The 18723-nt window shown below is 40.9% G+C and overlaps 1 long non-coding RNA gene across 3 annotated transcripts in view; it reads right to left on the bottom strand.

Moving 5' to 3' along the window:
• Nucleotides 1–2634: 2634 nt before the first annotated feature.
• The window catches only part of LOC123863664 (uncharacterized), a 74177-nt gene continuing 58088 nt past the window's right edge, over nt 2635–18723 (bottom strand). The window contains exons 3-4 of one of the 3 annotated variants that reach the window (XR_010409858.1): nt 6163–9837; nt 2635–5407 (exon numbers count right to left, since the gene is read on the bottom strand). This is a non-coding gene — a long non-coding RNA (uncharacterized LOC123863664). Of the gene's footprint in view, nt 9838–18723 lie in introns of all 3 variants that reach the window. The other 2 variants (XR_010409856.1, XR_010409855.1) reach the window with 2 other exon arrangements.

Raw genomic sequence — 18723 nt, 5'->3', positions numbered from 1 at the left:
TCCCTCTGATTTTGAGTGGGTGGCATCTGAGCTTCTTGTTCATCCCAAGTTCCCCCTGGCCTCCAGGGAGACACGACATTCTTTATTCTTGAACTGCCTTCCTCCCTGTCTTGAGCTCAAAGGCCATCTCCTCTGGAAAGTCTTCCTTTGCTTCCCTACGTAGAATTTGCTGTTTATTCTCCTTTGTTCCAACAGTGTCTTCATTTGGGTAATTGCATAGTATTGTCATTGTTTTCGCCTTCCTGCAGCCAGAGTATAAGCTCCCTGAGAACGGGGAAGGGCATTTATCTGCATTTCTGCCAATGGCATGACAGGAGCTAAACAAATATACACTGAACGAGTGAATGAATGAATGTGCTATCCCACCTGATGGAGAAATCCTACTCTAGCTTCTCTTTTCCTATGCAGTTCCCCACCACCATTTCCCCACAAGTTCTTAGACTGACGCCACAGCTTAAAACTCCATGACTTTTCAAGACCGCAGGTGTCTTAAAAGTCCTCATTCGAAATTCAATGTTCTCATTAAGGCCTCCGAAGCAAAGCCAATTCTGAAGCACATTAGGCCCACCTGATAACACAACCTAATGAGCTTTATGAACTGGGAGGAGAGGCTTGAGGTCTAACTTTCCATTAATTGTTTACAAAATTACAAGCATCTTTAAGAGGAAAGGACTTGAGGAACACCTGGGTGGCTCAGTCGGTTAAACGTCTGCCTTCGGCTCAGGTCATGATCCCAGAGTCTTGGGATCGAGTCCCAGGTCGGGCTCCTTGCTCAATGGGGAGCCTGCTTCTCCCTCTGCCTGCCACTCCCCCTGCTTGTGCTCTCTCTGTCTCTCTGACAAATAAATAAATAAAATCTTAAAAAAAAAAAAAGAGGAAAGGGCTTAAATACAAGATGTCAGATAATCTACCAAGCTGAAGGGGCCCACGTGGTGTGGATTGACTCGCCTCAGTTACCTGAATAGGTGTTAACAGTGACAACACTCGGAACCTCAGACAATATACTCTGAGCTAAGATACATGTGCCCCATGGCCATCTGGGAAGGGAGTTCAGGCTTGTTGGCTTTTCTGTTGTAGAGTCTATGGTTTCTCTTCCTGACCACCAGAGTAGAACCTTGGACTGTGCCCTGAAATAGAGCGAGGTCTCTTCTTGCTAATCCCCTGATGCAGAGATGCAGAACTAATCCTATGAGGTTAGACTGCTTTCGTGAAATTCCAAGGGCTGAATCAAAACCGGGGAAAGAGGAGGCTACAGTGACATAAAGGTAGTAATAAGAATACCTTCCATGTATACTTTCTGGGGAACTAACCAGTATCCTGTTAGCCTTGAAAAGTTATTGAAACTTCCCAGAGGTGTCCAACTTGCCCCCAGGAAATAATCTAGACCTTTCACATTATTTCATTATCTCATATGATCTCAGAATTTTCCTGAGAATAAGGGAAAGGAAGCAGATGTACCCTTTTTTTTTTTTTTTGAAAGAGAAATGGACAGAGAGGGATTAAGAAGGGCATTTCCCAAGGCTTGATAACAACCCTGCAGCCAGGATTAGAACGTCACACTTGTTTTTTGTGTTTTTTTAAAAAATATTTTATTTTACTTATTTGACAGAGAGAGACACAGTGAGAGAGGGAACACAAGCAGGGGGAGTAGGAGAGGGAGAAGCAGGCTTCCCGCCGAGTAGGGAGCCCGATGCGGGACTCGATCCCAGGACCCTGGGATCATGACCTGAGCCGCAGGCAGATGCTTAACGACTGAGCCACCCAGGCGCCCCTAGAATGTCACACTTGTATTACTAACCAATACTCTTCAAACCTGTAGGTCCCCCCAAAATGTTTAAAACAACATACTCCTTGAGGTGCCTGGGTGGCTCAGTTGGTTAAGTGTCCAGCTGTTGGTTTTGGCTCAGGTCATGATCTCAGGGTCATGAGATTGAGCCCCACATTGGGCTCCATGCTCAGGGTAGAGTCCACTTAGGATTCTCTCTCTCTCTCTCCCTCTGCCCTTCCCTCTGCTCATGTTCTCTCTAAGTAAATAAATAAAATTTTAAAAGAAAAAAAAATACTCCTCATACATCACTAAATTCACTTCAAAATTTGTCCATCATAAGAATTTAAATTCTTAAAATCATAAGAATTTAAAGAATTGCAAAGAAAGTAATTTCCAGAACTTTCTAGATATAAACATTTAAAAATATATTTGGTACATCCAATAGAATGTATCTTTTAAATGTATCCAATGGAATTTAAATACTAAGGCAATTTGACTAGCACTTCCATTTTTTAAAAAAATGAATAAATGAACAAGCTCTTCTTTAACGGTTGGAAATTTTGTATTTATATCATTTATTTATTATTGAATTTATATTTCCATTCCACTTCTGCCTAAAATTTAGTCCTAATGTAATTTTATTTCATTTATGAAATGTTTTATTGATCAAACTTCTTTGCACAAAAATAGTATATAAATATCAATTTATTTTTTTTAAGTTTCCTGTGACCATAAGGTTCTAAGTAATAAAATTCTTCTATATTGTTAGTGTTATAATTACTATTATTAATCAGTCAATTAAAACAATAGAAATATATTATAAACTTTGAATAATCATAGAATAAAAAGGAAATTATATTGGAAATGCACCTTTTATTGAGAGGAGCTTGTTTTCATTTCCAATTCATTCATGTATTCAATGAATATTACTTATTAACAGAATAAGACAAGAGTTTGCCATCATTTCTATTTCCATTTTTGTTTTTATAGATGTAAAGCTTGAGAAACCCCGTTCATAAACAAGTAGGTGGAAATGGAAGGTGTCTTGTTACAGCAATGTCAATCAATTCTGTGAGTTCCCTGTGAAGTACATGCCAAAAATCACATTGTGATTGATCCACCATGAAAAATTATTTTTAGCCATCTATCAGGTGACAACCCATTAGGTTCTACTTAAATTTTGTTGACGAAAGAATTGGAGACCACTTGGCTTGCAAAAATGTATTAGTCAGTCATTAGAGCCATTTACTGTCTTAAACCCACCCCTATACCACCAGGCATTTCTTCTCAGGTGCTTTTTACCACCTGGGGGAAAGCATCTCCGTAAGACTGGGAGAAAAGTCATTAATTTATTGAGTAAGAGAAGCTTGTAAGAGGGAAGATGGGGGAAATCCCAGCAGGACAACTTTTTCAGCAGTTCCCAGGCAGATCCACTTTGAGAAATGGTTCGTGTGGAAGTTGATTGATACCCCTAAAGCTATCAATCCCCGCCCATGTCATGGAAAGTCTTTGTAAACTTTCTTGGGATTTGCATACTGATGTTGGAAGACCATTGTATGAGCTCATTCTTCTACCACTTTTAAATATATCCTTCAAATCTGTGCCCCATCATTACACCTTGTACATCAATCACCAACGATGTGGTGGGTATTTTTCCAGTTACTGGAGATACAACCACCAATAAAAGAGACGGTCCTTTGTGCTAGTAGAGGAGATAGACAGGAAGTTATCGGAATTTGACTCCATTTTACAGTGAGCAAACTAGGGACATGATCATGACAGAGTCAGAAATGGAAAGCTCAGGCCATTGCGGCCCCTGGGACACAGCTGTCATGTCTCCCGGTAGCCTGCAAGGGCCGGGCGCTGTGACCTCCGTCCTCCGTTTCCCCAGCTCCAGGTGGAGTGCAGGCACACACGGGCTCTCCATACATATTTGCTTAATTAATTGTCTGATAAACTGTCCTTTAAATGAGGACCACTGTAGAGTCATTTACAAAATCACGGCAGTTTTAGATTCAGAAGGAAACTTAGTGACCACTTGATCCCATTTCTCCTTTACTTTTTTTTAGGAAACTGTTTATTCTCCATCAACCTTATATCCATTTTCTGTTTAAGAGTCTGTGGAAGAGCAGCTTAGGATCACGCAGGGGTTGTTCCTACCCACCGAGGGGCCTGAGCAGTGGGAGCTGCAGAGCAGTCCTGAGCCGCGGCTGGGAGCTCCAGTCTTCCGTAGGGAACTGCAGGACACGTGCGCACCAGCTGAGACCTCAGGCTGAGCAGCAGTAAATTCGGGGTCTGGGGCAGCCCGTTCGCCCGGAAAGTCCTCCTCGGTCACGGCCTTTCCCGGAGAGATGAGGGGTGGCCTCCCCTGGGGGTTCACGAGCGATGGTGCCACGCGTGTGCAGAACTTCCCGGGCCAGCATCCCCCGCCCCCGACCCACTGCGCGAGCCCCGCCCTGTTCGGGTGGCCGCGTCCACACAGCGCCGAGGAGAGTCCGGTTACCCAAAGCGATAGCAGGCCGGTTAACAGAAGACCTCTCTGTGAGGGGCTGGTGGTCAGCCCGGGGATCCCTAACCACCGGGAGACACAGCCCCCTGCAGGCCGCCAGCCCCTGGTTAGCGAAGGTTCCGGGAGCCAAGCGGCCACAAGCAGAGTGGCTCCCGCGGCAGCAGCTGACTTGAGCACAGCCCCCGGGCCCCTGGGCCTGGCGGATATGACACTGACAGCGGCCCGGTTTTTGATGGCAACAACGGCACCAGCTGCTGGCAGAAGCTTCTCATAAGATCTCTCCAGATTTGAAATACGCCATCGCTTTTCCTTTTGTGTATGTGCTGTTCCATTTGGAAGTCAGGGTTGGTGCCACCTAAGTGGGTTCCTGCTGCAAGGAATTACAGGACATCCTCCTCCCATCGCAGGAGGATGCCAAGGGCTCTGAACATTGTGGAAGTTTCCCTTTAAGTTCCATGGGGACCCAGAACAATGTGGACCCTCATATGGACCCTCAGCACAGAAAAGCCACTTCACCTTTTCTTCAAGAAGAGAAATGAAGACTGGAAAGGCAAAGTGACTTGTCAAGGTTACGAATCTAGTCAGCGATAGGTCTTGTATTTGTGGCCAGTGGAAACTCTAGATCCTTCCAATCCAGGCAAATTCTACATCCAGTGTCCTTTAACATAGCCCAACTTGACAGCCTCCACTGAGAAATATTCCTGCTCCATAACCAAGTAACCTCCCAACAAAGCCTTAGCATCTACATGAAATGTGAAATAAGAAAATGTTTCTATTTCATTAATCCCCTTGGAATTCACAGGAATAATGTATCATAACAGAAACAACTGGTCAGTTGGGTCACTGAGAGTGGCTATCCATATAATCCAAAATGTGGTTTCTTGTTTTCAGCTTGGAGAGTATGAATGAAATTTTTAATGAATGGGATTCTTACACGGTTTCACTGTGAATTTAATATCTATAAAGAAGCCCAGAGGCCAAACTTCCCATTAAGGGTTAGCAGGATCACTGGTCAAGAAGATTCCCTCAGGCAGAGAAATAACAGTTCAAGTGGAAAAGCAGTTGCTTCTGTTCTGAGGTCTCTGGGGTAAGTCCTTGAAGTCACTGCTGCCACTACCAGAGGGAAGTCCCTAGTGGCCAAAGAAAGAGGTTCCAAGTAAAAGAAAGAGTTGTTTAATTACACTGGCACAAATGGAAACCAAACAAGTAAATAAGAGAATTTGAGAGGAGAATTTGTTGCTTTGGTTTCTGAGTCTGCCCCCAGTGGTTTCATTTTGTGTATCTGTGGCATTTGGTTGAGGTGATGTGCGGTGAGAAGTTTCTGCTCATGGCTTTCCAATAAGAAATCCTGGAAACCACACTCAGGGGTAAGGACCAAAGGAACCCAAAAGAAGAAATCCTTTCACAGCTATCCTTCACCCTCTACGGATGACCCCCAGATAAGAAGCTCTATCCCTGAGCTCTCTTCTGCATTCCAAGCTGGATTTCTCACTCCCTCCTGGACGTCTCTACGTGAAACTTCCAAAGACATCTCAAATCCATTCTCATTGTCTTTGCCCCCAAAACTGATCCTTCTCCTGTTTTTTCTTGCTCAGCAGACCACCCTACCATTTACCCAGGTACCCAAGTCTGAAACCTAGAATTTCTTCTTGACTCTTTCTCCTGTACCACTTCAAACTCAGTCATCTCCAGGTCCTGTCATTGCTGTCCTCTAAACAAACTGCACACCTTTCTCTTCCTTAGAAGGCATAAAGCCAGTGCCTTAATGGATCATCAGTTCTCACTGGAGCTCCTACCTGGGCTCCCAGCCTCCCGTTGGTCCCCTCCAGCCCACCCTCCACATTGTTCCTCATGGTCTTTCAAAAATAAAAGTTCAATTACCTACCTTTCCACTCTTTAAAGTCCTTCAGTGACCCTGGCAACAGAAACATCTATAAAATATGATGAAACAAAAAAGGAATCTGTAAGTCTGGACACAAGAGTAGAAATTCGAGCCCTGTTACTCATCTTGGGCAAGTCACTGGGCCTGTCAGAGCCTCCATTTCCTTATCCATAAGGTTTTAGTCTATATTATTTATTTTTTTTAATTTTTAGTGATGAAATAATGTTAGTTTTGACCCACAAATTTAATTTCAGAATTCACTGGGAGGCTGTGACCTGCTGTTGATAAGTATTGAACCACACAGTTTCTAAGTTTCCTTCTAACTCTGAAGATTTGGATAGGCCAAGTCAGAAAAGAGAAGAGCTTAAAAGACTAGGAAAAATCCCTTTTAACTAATACCATAGAAACACTCACTTATATACGATGAGGCCATCCCATATCCTAGTCAACAGCTCACTATTTTGCCATTTGTAAATATGGAAACCACAGACACTAGTTAAAAATTAATCATGGGGGCGCCTGAGTGGCTTAGTTGGTTAAGTGTCTGCCTTCGGCTCAGGTTATGATCTCAGGGTCCTGGCATCAAGCCCCATGCCCGTGTCGGGCTCCCTGCTCAGGGGTGGGTCTGCTTCCCCCTCTCCCTCTGCCCCTGGCCCCCACTCATGCTCTCCCTCTTTCTCTCAAATAAATAAATTAAATATTTTTTAAAAATTAACCACATAATATATATAATGGAATATTATGCAGCCATCAAAAAAATGAAATCTTAACCATTTGCAATGACATGGATGGAACTAGAGGGTATTATGCTAAGTGAAATAAGTCAGTCAGAGAAAGACAATTACCATATGATCTCACTGATATGTGGAATTTGAGAAACAAGGCAGAGAATCATAGGAGAAGGGAGGAAAAAATGAAACAAGAAGAAACCAGAGAGGGAGACAAACCATAAGAGACTCTTAATCTCAGGAAACAAACTGAGGGTTGCTGGAGTGGTGGGGGGTGGGAGGGATGGGGTGGCTGGGTGATGGACATTGGGGAGGGTATGTGCTATGGTGAGCGCTGTGAATTGTGTAAGACTGATGAATCACAGACCTGTACGCCTGAAACAATACATTATATGTTAATAATAAAACAAACAAATACTTAATATATGTGCAGAGCTTTTTAATAACCACTTTGTTGCATAAAATCTTGCTATGGAAAATCAAAATAATAATAATAATTTTTAAAAAATAAAAATAATTAACCACAGACCTCAGTTTAAAATTGTATAATTGGTTTTATGATAGTATCCACAACTCCCTGTCTCTTTAGGTAGCCAGTCCCTTTTAAAAAATACAAAAAAGTGTGGAGAACAGGGGTGCCTGGGTGGCTCAGTCATTGAGCGTCTGCCTTTGGCTTAGGTCATGATCCCAGGGTCCTGGGATCGAGTCCCACATCGGGTTCCCTGCTTGGCGGGAAGCGTGCTTCTCCCTCTCCCGCTCCCCCTGCTTGTGTTCCCTCTCTGTCTCTCTCTGTCAAATAAATAAATAAAATCTTTTTTAAAAAGTGTGGAGAACAGCTTTTTTTTAATTTGATAATATACCTTGCAGATTATTCTGTATTAGTATATTCAGATACACATCCTTGGATGGCTGTATAGTATTCCATTTCTAGACAGAGGTTTATTTAATTAATTCATTACTGATGGCCATTTATACTGAACCACAAACATCCTAGAAGTGGAATTTCAAAGACAAAGAATATATGCAGTTTTCATTTGCTAGATATTACCAAGTTATCTTCCATGGAAATTTTACAAATTTACACCCCAATGAACCAGGTATGAGTGACAGTTATCCCAGATCTTCACCAACATTTGCTTGAGAATCAGCCACCTGGATTCATATCTCAGCTTTGGCATAAGATATGTGATCTTGAACAAGCTGCTGAATCACTCTGAGCCTCAGTTTCCCTGTCTTTTGGCAATACCCACAGGATTGTTACAAGGATTAAATGCAGTAACGAATGAAGAAGATATTTTATAATTTATCAGATGTGTTTGGCAACATCTCGTTTTCTTTTCTTTTTTTTAAGATTTTATTTATTTGCGAGAGAGAGAATGAGAGACAGAGAGCATGAGAGGGAGGAGGGTCAGAGGGAGAAGCAGACTCCCCGCTGAGCAGGGAGCCCGATGTGGGACTTGATCCCGGGACTCCAGGATCATTATCTGAGCCGAAGGCAGTCGCCCAACCAACTGAGCCACCCAGGCGCCTTTTTTTTTTTTTTTTAAGAACATCTCGTTTTCTACCAGCCCTATCCCAGTAACAGTAATATAATATTTAACTTTAACATACTATTGTAAATCAACTTATAATTGTAATAGTATAAACCCTTTGAAGGCTGTCAAATTTAAGTAGTATGCCTCCTAGCCTCTGTGGCAAACTCTGTGCTCAATCAATGTTGACACATGATGTCTCAGAACACACATCTTCATCTTTAAATATATAGTTTTCAAGTGAGTCTTGCTTATTGATGGTCTTGGAAAGTTAACGCTTTCTAAGCTCTAATGCAGTGCATGATGGACTGACGAAATCATTGCAGGTGACCAATATCTCTTACCAAAAATAGCTCATTTGTTCTGTCAGAAGTTGGTTTTGCAGTGCCGTAATATACCAAAGGAAAATTCTCCAAGCAACATTCTTTAGAGTCATTCACTAGAACCTAAGTATTTTTTTTTAACAGCTTTACTGATGTATCATTTACCTATCTGGAGTATAAAATTGGTGATTTTTGGTAAATGTACAGAGTTGTGCAAACATCACCACAATCCAGCTTTAGAACATTTCTATCAGCCCAGTAGGATTCCCACATGCCCATCCACATGTCCTCTGCAAGTCTGTTGTGTCAGTTCGCCAGGGATGTGTGGAGAACTTGGATCCTCTCTGCTCCCACACTGCACACTCTCAGAAGGCAGGTGTGTAGAGAATTTTTCAAGCTCCTCAGTGATTGTCTCATTTCCAGATCTCTCTATGAAATTTCTGGCTTGTTGGCCATAAGATTGCTTTTTCCAACCTGACAACAACCTCTGCTGAATGAAGTGCTGGCCGCCCTCATTCACTTGCCGCCAAGATCCTGACGACATGACTGGGAGGTGTTTTTCACCTTTTGCTGGAACTCAGTTGTGCTCTGTCCAGCAGCAAACCTGCCGTGGGTGCTTTCGGCTCGCCGCATTCTACTAGAAGCTTTGCACTGACTGAGCTGGGACGGGAGTGGGGGTGGTGGGGGGACAGTGCCAGGCAAGAATGCCATATCTTCCCATTCTTCATACCAAAATACAGCAGTTCTGGATGAAAAGAACACTTCTCAATTTGTTGTTTGCCTCTGGTCGATTTCCAGAGCCCTGAAGTGGATGCGGTTGACAATGCTGTCTAGTTTTATCATTAACCTCTAGGGGGATGACATACTGACTTGCTCTTTCTGCCCTATTGGAGTCTGGAACTTGAGTGTGAACCTGAGCAGCCTTCCTCTACTGGACTTCTCAGTGTTCCAGCAGCTCTGACCGGCGGCCTTCAGTGGACAGTACTGTAAGTGATGAATTCTTTGCAGGGAGAGCCAGGACCCAAGGTCACTGTGCCAGACCTGGCAGTCCTGAGGTGGCCGGACAGCAGTCAGCATACACGGTTGGTCTTGGTTCTGCAGGGGAAATTGATGGACAAAATGAGCCCAACAGGACAAAAAAAGCAGCAGTAAAAATATGTATTAAATGTAGCCTCTTGTGGCTTTTTAAACGCTAAGAGCTGAGCCCCTTCCCAGCTCAGGAAAATCCAGAGGTGAAGGACATTTGGAAGACAGCTGAGGGGCTGAAGGAAATTACTGCCTTGAGACTGAGACATTTTGTTGTAAGCAGTGTAGCAAGTCCAGTGTTCCTCTTACATCTACAGAGAAGAGCCCTTTACTAATATCCCAAGAAGCCAATAGAGCATAACAGCTTGATGTTTGGGGTTGGAGCCAAACTCGCTCAGGTGGAACAGCCCCCCACCTTTCCCACCTGCCCCTTTTACATGCTGTGTGACCCTGGGCGATTTTCCTAAGCTCCCTCTGCCTCACCTGCCTCTTCTGTAAACAATACTTGCCTCAGAGGGTTTGTACGTGTGGAAGGTCTTTGAATCATTCCTGACCGGTGGTATAAGCTCAGCAGATATTAGTTCTTATTAATATTTATAAACATTGTTTCTAGGGTTCCCCAGTGCATCCCTCATGAGAGGTTACTGGCTGTGAAATGTCCTTACCAGCTCTGGGATAGAGGAGTGGAGTGAGAGCAGGAGCTTAAGAATGGGGCTGCTTTCAGATGCACAATTGTGCCCCCCAAGTGGTACCAAATCCACTCAGAATGACCTGCTGGCCACCACGCTTCTCAGACAGGTGTTTGGGAGCTCCTCCGGACCATCCCTCCCCAAGCCCAATCCCTGAGCATCAGGCCCCACTGTGCCTGGCCCACATGCCTACTGACCAAGCACCCCTTTCCTCAGGCTGGGCACCCGAGAGTCAGAGATCCTCTCACCTAGATTCTCCTAGCTCTTCCCTTCAGCTCCTGTGGCCAGGTCCCTGGCAGCTGGCTCTCCCAGAGCAGCCTGCTAGCTCAGCCTGGCTCCAGGCAATGGCCGACACCCCCTAAGGTGACACTTAGGAGCCCTATTTACCCTGTCAAGACAGCAGGTATCTGCTTCTCTGACAATCTGAAATAACTAGCCACCGCTTGATAAAGACACACTCAGTGAAAATACATACATGTCATATTCTTGGTATAGGTCAAAATGGCAATCATTCCAAAATTTGACTTCAGTTCTTGTTTAGGGCTGCATGAGACACCACAGAGCGTTTTAGTAATTCTTGATCTCTTAAAAATATATGCCAGGCCCATTTACGGAACTCAGGATTAAACACACTAAGAGTCCTTATCACATCGAATTCCCATTTTCATGTGATAAAACATAAACTCAGATCTGAACCATATGGGTTTAAGTGATAAAATCAAGCTTAAGACAACCAAAACAAAACAAAATAAAACAAAACAAAACACTAAGAAAGCAGTGGGCCTAATGGCTCAAGGTGTAGCCAGTGAGCACAGACTGCCTGAGTTCAAAGACTTGCTCTTCCCCAGTAGCTGGGTGAGCTTGGATTAGTTCATTAACCTTGCTGTGCCTGTTCCTTCATCTGGAAAATAGGAATAGTCATAGTACCTGCCTCATGAGGTTGGGTTTGGTTTTTGGTTTTTTGAGATTTTATTTATTTGACAGAGAGAGAAAGAGAGAGCACAAGCAGGGGAAGCGGCAGGCAGAGGGAGAGGAAGAAGCAGACTCCCCACTGAGCAGGAAGCCCGACGTGGGGCTCGATCCCGGGACCCCGGGATCACGACCCAAGCCGAAGGCAGATGTTTAACCAACTGAGCCACCCAGGCACCCCCTCATGGGGTTCTTTTAAGAAATAAAGGGCGTGATGTGTGTAGCACACCCTTAGAATAGTACCACATTACTGATGCTCATAAAGTTTAGCTATTCTATTTGTTCTTATTGTATTATTTGCTGGTCAGATAAATCAGCATTTCCTAATTGTTGGTCCATGGAACTCAGAGAGGCCACAAAAACTTACCACTAAATGGACTTAATTTTTTTAATTTTTTATTGTTATGTTAATCACCATACATTACATCATTAGTTTTAGATGAAGTGTTCCATGATTCATTGTTTGTGCATAACACCCAGTGCTCCATGCAGAACGTGCCCTCTTTAATACCCATCACCAGGCTTACCCATCCTCCAACCCCCCTCCCCTCTAGAACCCTCAGTTTGTTTTTCAGAGTAAATGGACTTAATTTTTAAGACAAAAACTCACATTGCGCTTAATCAATAAGGTAAATTATATGTGAAGTCAATATGTTGGAAAAATTTGTATTTTCAGTGATAAATAAAGCCAAAATGATTATTCAAATGTTTTACTCTCTTTATTGTAAATTTTCATAGAATGAAGTCTATGCTTGCACACCTTTAACAGCCTGTGAAGGAGAATTTTCATATTTGACCAATCCACAGTAAACCAGTGTTGGGAGATGTTGCTAGGAGAATAAGCACTTAGAAAGAGGCTGCTCCACTCCTTAATTCCCATGTGAATTTATAGGCACAGTAGATTAATGACTGTGCCGGGACACATTCAGCATCAATAACAACATTAAAATAATTAGAAAATAGTTATTTAAAACAGTGTGCTAAATATATTTGTAATATCTATAAGAAAGGCATAATAGTCACAATATGTTAAAACATCTTACTTATCAATAAGGCACAGGCTAACAAGGCAATTTATAAATGACAAAAGAGAATAAATGGACAACTTATAAAAGAAATACAAATGACTACACAATAGGAAAAGGTGCTTAACCTCACTAACAACACACAAAATGTCAAGCAGATATATTTACTCCTAACCCACTGGCAAAGACAAAAATAAATAATTGATGTTACTCGGGATTAGTAACAGTTGGGTGGCAATGTGAACTGGTAGAGCTTAGAGCAAGAATGCTGCCAGAACTTTCTCTCTCTCAGGTGCAAAGCCAGCCGGGAAAAGTGTCTGCCTCGGAGCTCCACCACGTCCCAAAGGCTCTAGTCTCATGCGCTTCCCTAAAGCAAGCACCGTGGCTGAGGAATACAGCACCACGGTTGGCTTAGTCTGAGCCAGTGGGGGGGGGGGGGGGGGGGGGGCCCACCCAAAGGAGACAAAAATTTAAAGTCACAGACCGCATTTAAAGCCACAGAAATGAACAGGATCACTCAGGGAGAAAATTTAGAGAAGAGCCCAGCACCATGCCAGTGGGAAACTATCATGTAACCACAGATACTGTGTGTATCTTTCCAGGGTGGGTCCATGCTTTCACATTCCTATTTATGTGCATATATTGTTTTATTAATATATAAGACATGACCTCATGTGTATCATTGTTTCCCTCACCAGTATGTCCCGGAGTAATTTTCGTGCCTGGTATCCCCCAGTTTAAGGCTTCCCTGGGCTATTTCTCTGAATTAACTCTTGACTGGGGCCAAGAAGAAAGTGGAGGTGGTCCGCTCCTTATGCCCCAACCCACCTCACCCCTACCTTCCTGATAATGGTACCACCATTTCCTGTGACTTGGTTTCTCTTTCTTACATTTTATTTTTTGTTATCCTTTTCAGAATTTATTATCCTGATTTCGTCTCTTTGGGGGTACATCTATGCTGTCATTTCAATGAGTTTTCAGGAGAATATGTGTGTAAGTCACATGGTCAGTCTGCTACAGCAAAGCAAAAGTCTCCGTAATGTAATATAAGGGATAAAAGCAAGTTGTAGAAATATCTACATATACATATATCTACATCTATGTATATAATACATATATGTTTACATATATACCATTTTTAAATTAACAAATGTATGCTCTGTATGTTTAGAAGTCAAGCAAGAACTTTGTATAGTATACATCTCTATATTTTAAAAAGCTTTTTGAATGGGCATCAAATATGTTTACAAAGAAATATTTTTAAAAATCAGTAAGCTGATTTTTTATTTTTTAAGAGAGAACATGGTCATTAGAGAAATCATTGAAAATTCAAGAAGAAAAATGAGTTAGAAGAAAACCTTCCATAAAGTGTGGAATTACTATATTGTACATCTGAAACTAATATAATACTGTAAGTTAACTAACTGGAATTAAAATAAAAACTTAAAGAAAACCAATCTCCTTTCACTTTGTTGATAACTATTTGTCAGAATAATATTTTGGCTTGTATCCCCTTTATCTTTTTTCCCTGCAAGTATGCACATGCTTTTTCTCCTCAATGCAGTAATTTTGAACATAATGATGTTTTCTCTTAATAATATGTCCTGAGCATCTTTCCAAATCAATAAAGAAGTATCAGCTAATCTAAAAGAATAGATTTAATATTCTCTTTCCAATAAAATTAGAAATCAATATAGAAAGATAAGGGAAAATACATTGGAATTTTAAAGATATCATTCTAATAGTGTATGAGTTGAAGAGGAAATTACAACATAAATTTCAAAATGTTGGAAACTAAAAGATAACCAAAGCTCTACAAATCAAGAATTGTAAGATGCAATGTATGTTATATTACATTATGTTAGTAGTCTTAAATGCATTTATTGGTAAGTAAGAAATCTTTAGTAACAAAGAAAGATTGAAAATAATTTGATTTTTTAAATCTGTGTGGTAGTTACATGGGTATTCATTACATATATATGTTTTTGGTTTTTTGTTTTTCTGGATATTTGGGATATCTCATATATTAAAACTTTTTAAGAAAAATAAATGAGTTAACTCAGGAAACATTTGACTCAAAGTAAACTCAAAGAAAGCAGGAAAAAAGAAATAAATACAAAAGCAGAAACTAATTATGATCAATAAAGCTAAAAGCCAGTTCTTTGAAAAGACAATAAATAAGCCCCCCGTTATACTGATCAAGAAAAAAGAGAGAAGACACGAATTAGGCACAAAATAACATTAGAAATGAAAGGAAGATATAACTACAGATGCAGTTGAAAGTTTAAAGTATAAGAGAAAAACATTATAAGTTTGGAAAATATAAATTATAAAAATAAATTCAAAGAGAAATGGAAGACTTGAATAAACCAACAACTGTTTAAAAACTTGAGTAAGTTGCAAGGGAAAGAAGTGCTCCTTTGTCCTCTCACAAGCAGCACAGTATGGTCATAGGCAGGTTTTAACAACATTCAATAGATTATTTTATCCAATACAACCATCACAAAAAAAAAAACAGAACATTTTTCAAAGAAAAAAAGAAAGCTACCAACTTATTTTCTGGAACAAAACTGTTTTAGCCTGGGCTTCCCTGAAAACAGAGCCTGAAACTCAGGCTTGCGTGTGGGTCGTTTATTTGGAATATGATCCCGGGAAGTCGAAGTGAGGGACGGAAGATTGAAACAAGGAAGGAGGAAAGCTAACGTAAGGATACTTCATTGAGTTGGCTTCCACTAAGGGAGACCGAAAGGCCCTATTAATTTCATCTCGGGACTGTCACCCTGGGAAAAGAAAGGAAGGTGCATAGGCTCACCTGAGTAGTTTGGTCAAGGTCCGACCTTGGTCAAAAGTGCTCCCCTGGGCACCTGGGGCACCTGGGTGGCTCAGTCGGTCAAGCATCTGCCTTTGGCTCAGGTCATGGTCCCAGGGGCCTGGGATTGAGTGCCCATCAGGCTCCCTGCTCCACGGAGGGTCTGCTTCTCCCTTTCTCTCTCCCTCTGCTGCTCCCCCTGCTTGCACTCATACTCTCTCTCTTTCTCTCTCTCAAATAAATAAATAAAATCTTAAAAAAAGAAAAAGAGTGTCCCCCAACAGGTGTTAGCTCTTCACTCCCCAGCACAGAGCAGGTTTTGTGGGCATCGCTCACCTATGCATTGGGAAAGCCCGAGGAAGGATGTGAAAGGAACATGGCATGAACTGAGACAAGGTACGGTAGGTTGTCCTGGGACAAAGCCAGCATGGAACTGGTCATCCAGGAGTTAGAGGTAGGGCTGGAAAGATGTTTAATGCTCAAGAGATGTTTGATAAAAAAACTAAAAACAGGTTTTGCCACCAAAACCAGATCAAAACTATATAAGAAAAGGACTCTATGGGCCAATCTCACTTACACAGACGGATACAGAAGTCCTAAATAAAACCTAAGCAAGTCCCAAAAGGGCTTATCTCAGGAATACAAGTATTTACTATTAGGAAATACCCATCTGTGTGACTCAACACACTAACAGATTAAAGAATAAAAACAAAATATCATCTTCACAGATGTAGAGAAAACATTTGAATATCATTCACAAATTTTAAAAATCTCTTAACAAACCAGGAATGCAAATAAACATCCTTTTATTAATAAGGCTACCCTATCAAAAACTAACAGCAGCACCACAAAAAGATGAAGGCCTAAAAGTTTCCCATTAAAATCAGGATCAGGGGCGCCTGGGTGGCTCAGTCAGTTAAGGGTCTGACTCTTGATTTCGGCTCAGGCCATGATCTCAGTGTGAGATGGACCCCTGCAACAGGCTCAGTGCTCAGCAGGGAGTCTAGTTGAGAGTCTCTCTCTCCCTTTCCCTCTGCTCCTCCCCCACCCCTCAAATTAATAAATAACTCTTTAAAAATAAAATAAAATAAAATCAGGAACATGTCAAGATGCTCACTATCATCTCTCTATTAAATAAAGAAAAGTTCCAGAAATAAACCCTCCTATTTATGATCTGTTGATTTCAACAAGAGTATCAAGATGATCCAATGGAGAAAAAATTGTCTTTTCAATAAATGGTGCTGGAGCAACTGAACAGCCACATGCAAAAGAGTGAAGCTGAACCCCTACTTTACATAATATGAACTCAAAATGGATCAAAGACTTCCATGGAAGAGTTAAAATTATAAAACACTTAAAAGAAAATAGAGACATAAATGACTTCAGATTAGGCAATGATTTCTTAGATGTGACACCAAAATCACAAGCAACAAAAGGAAAAATACACAAAGTGGACATCATCAAAATTTAAAATTTCTCTGCTTCAGGGATGCCTGGGTGGCTCAGTCGGTTAAGCATCTGCCTTCGGATCAGGTCATGATCCCAGGGTCCTGGGATCGAGTCCTGCATCAGGCTCCTTGCTCAGAGGGGAGGCTGCTTCTCCCTCTGCCTGCCACTCCCCCTGCTCGTGCTCCCTCTCTCTCTCTTTGACAAATAAATAAGATCTTTTAAAAAATAATAATAGTAAAAATAAAATTTCTCTGCTTCAAAGAACACCATCAAGAAAGTGATGATACAACCCACAGAATGGGAGAAAATCTTTGCATATCATATGCCTGATAAGAGACTTCTATCTAAAAAATATAAAGAACTATTACAACTCAGTAATAAAAAGACAAACTGGTTCAAAAATGGGTAAAGGATTAAAGAAGATCTACAAGTGGCCAATAAGTACATGAGAAGATGTACAACATCACTAGTCATTAAGGAAATGAAAATCAAAACCATGCTGACACACTACTCCAAACCCACCAGGATGACTATAAGCCAAAAGTTAGGTAATAACCATTGTTGGTGAGAATGTAGAGAAACTGGAACCCTCATACACTTAATGGTGAGAATGTAAAATGGTACAGCCATTTTGGAAAACAGTCTGGCAGTTCTTTAAACAGTTACCATATGACCCAGCAATTCTACTCTAGATTTATACCCAAGAGAAATAAAAACTTAAGTCTACACAAGACCATGATTTCGTGAACATTCATAACAGCATTACTGATAATAGCCAAAAGGCAGAAACAACCCAAATAGTCATCAACTGATGAATGGATAAATAAAATGTGGCATGTTTGTATCATGGGATATTTTTGGCAACAAAATGAAAGGAAGTGATTTGGCAATGACTTCTAGGATATGACAACCAAGGCACAGGCATCAAAAGAAAAAACAGATAAATTGGACTTCAACAAAAATAAGAACTTCTGTGCATCCAAGGGTACTATCAAGACAGCAAAAAAGACAGCCTACGGGATGGGATAAAATATTTGAAAATCATATATCCAATAAGAGAATAACATCCAGAATATATCGAGAACTCCTAAAACTCAACCACAAAAAAAGACCCAATTCAAAAATTAGTAAATTACTTGAATAGACATTTTCCCAAAGATCTACAAGTGCCCAGTAAGCACATGAAAAGATGCTCAATAACATTAATCATTAGAGAAATGCAAGACAAAACTCCAGTGAGATACCACTTCACACCTAGTAGGATGGCAATAATAATGAAAATGGGTGTTGATAAGGATACAGAGAAACTGGAACCCTCATGTGTTGCTAGCAGAAATATGAGATGATGCAGCCACTGTGGAAAACAGTTTGGTGGTTTCTCAAAAGGTTAAACAGAAACTACCATATGACCCAGCAATTACACTCCTAGGGAATTGAAAAGAATTTAAAGAACTAAAAAGTAGAGACTCAAACAGATATTTGCACATCAATGTTCACAGTAGCATTATTCACAAAAGCCAAGAAGTGTAAACAACCCAAGTGTCCATCAAGGAATGAATGGATATACAAAATGTGATATATATATATGATATATATATATATATCATATATATTTTATATATATTATATGTATATAATATATATGTAACATATGTAATGAAATATTATTCAGTCATAAAAAAGGAGTGACATTTTGATATGTGCTATAACTTGGATAGATATTGAAAACATTTTGCTTAGTGAAATAAACCAGACATAAAGGACAAGTATTGTATGATTCCACTTACATGAGATACCTACAATAGACAAATTCATGGACAGAAAGTAAAATATGGGCTACCAGCGGCTGGAGGGTAAAGGGAAGGAGTACTACTTAATGGATAAAATGTTTTTCTTGGGGATGTTGAAAAAGTTTGGGATATAGATGATGGTGATGATAACACAACATAGTGAATGTACTTAATGCCACTGACACGTAAACTTACAAATGGCTAAAATGATAAATCTTATGTAT

This window comes from Mirounga angustirostris, unplaced genomic scaffold (genome assembly GCF_029215605.1).
Source record: "Mirounga angustirostris isolate CCGP_5_RB_7025 unplaced genomic scaffold, mMirAng1.0.hap1 SCAF_1, whole genome shotgun sequence".
NCBI lineage: Eukaryota > Metazoa > Chordata > Mammalia > Carnivora > Phocidae > Mirounga > Mirounga angustirostris.
This window is presented reverse-complemented; position numbering and strand designations above follow the sequence as displayed.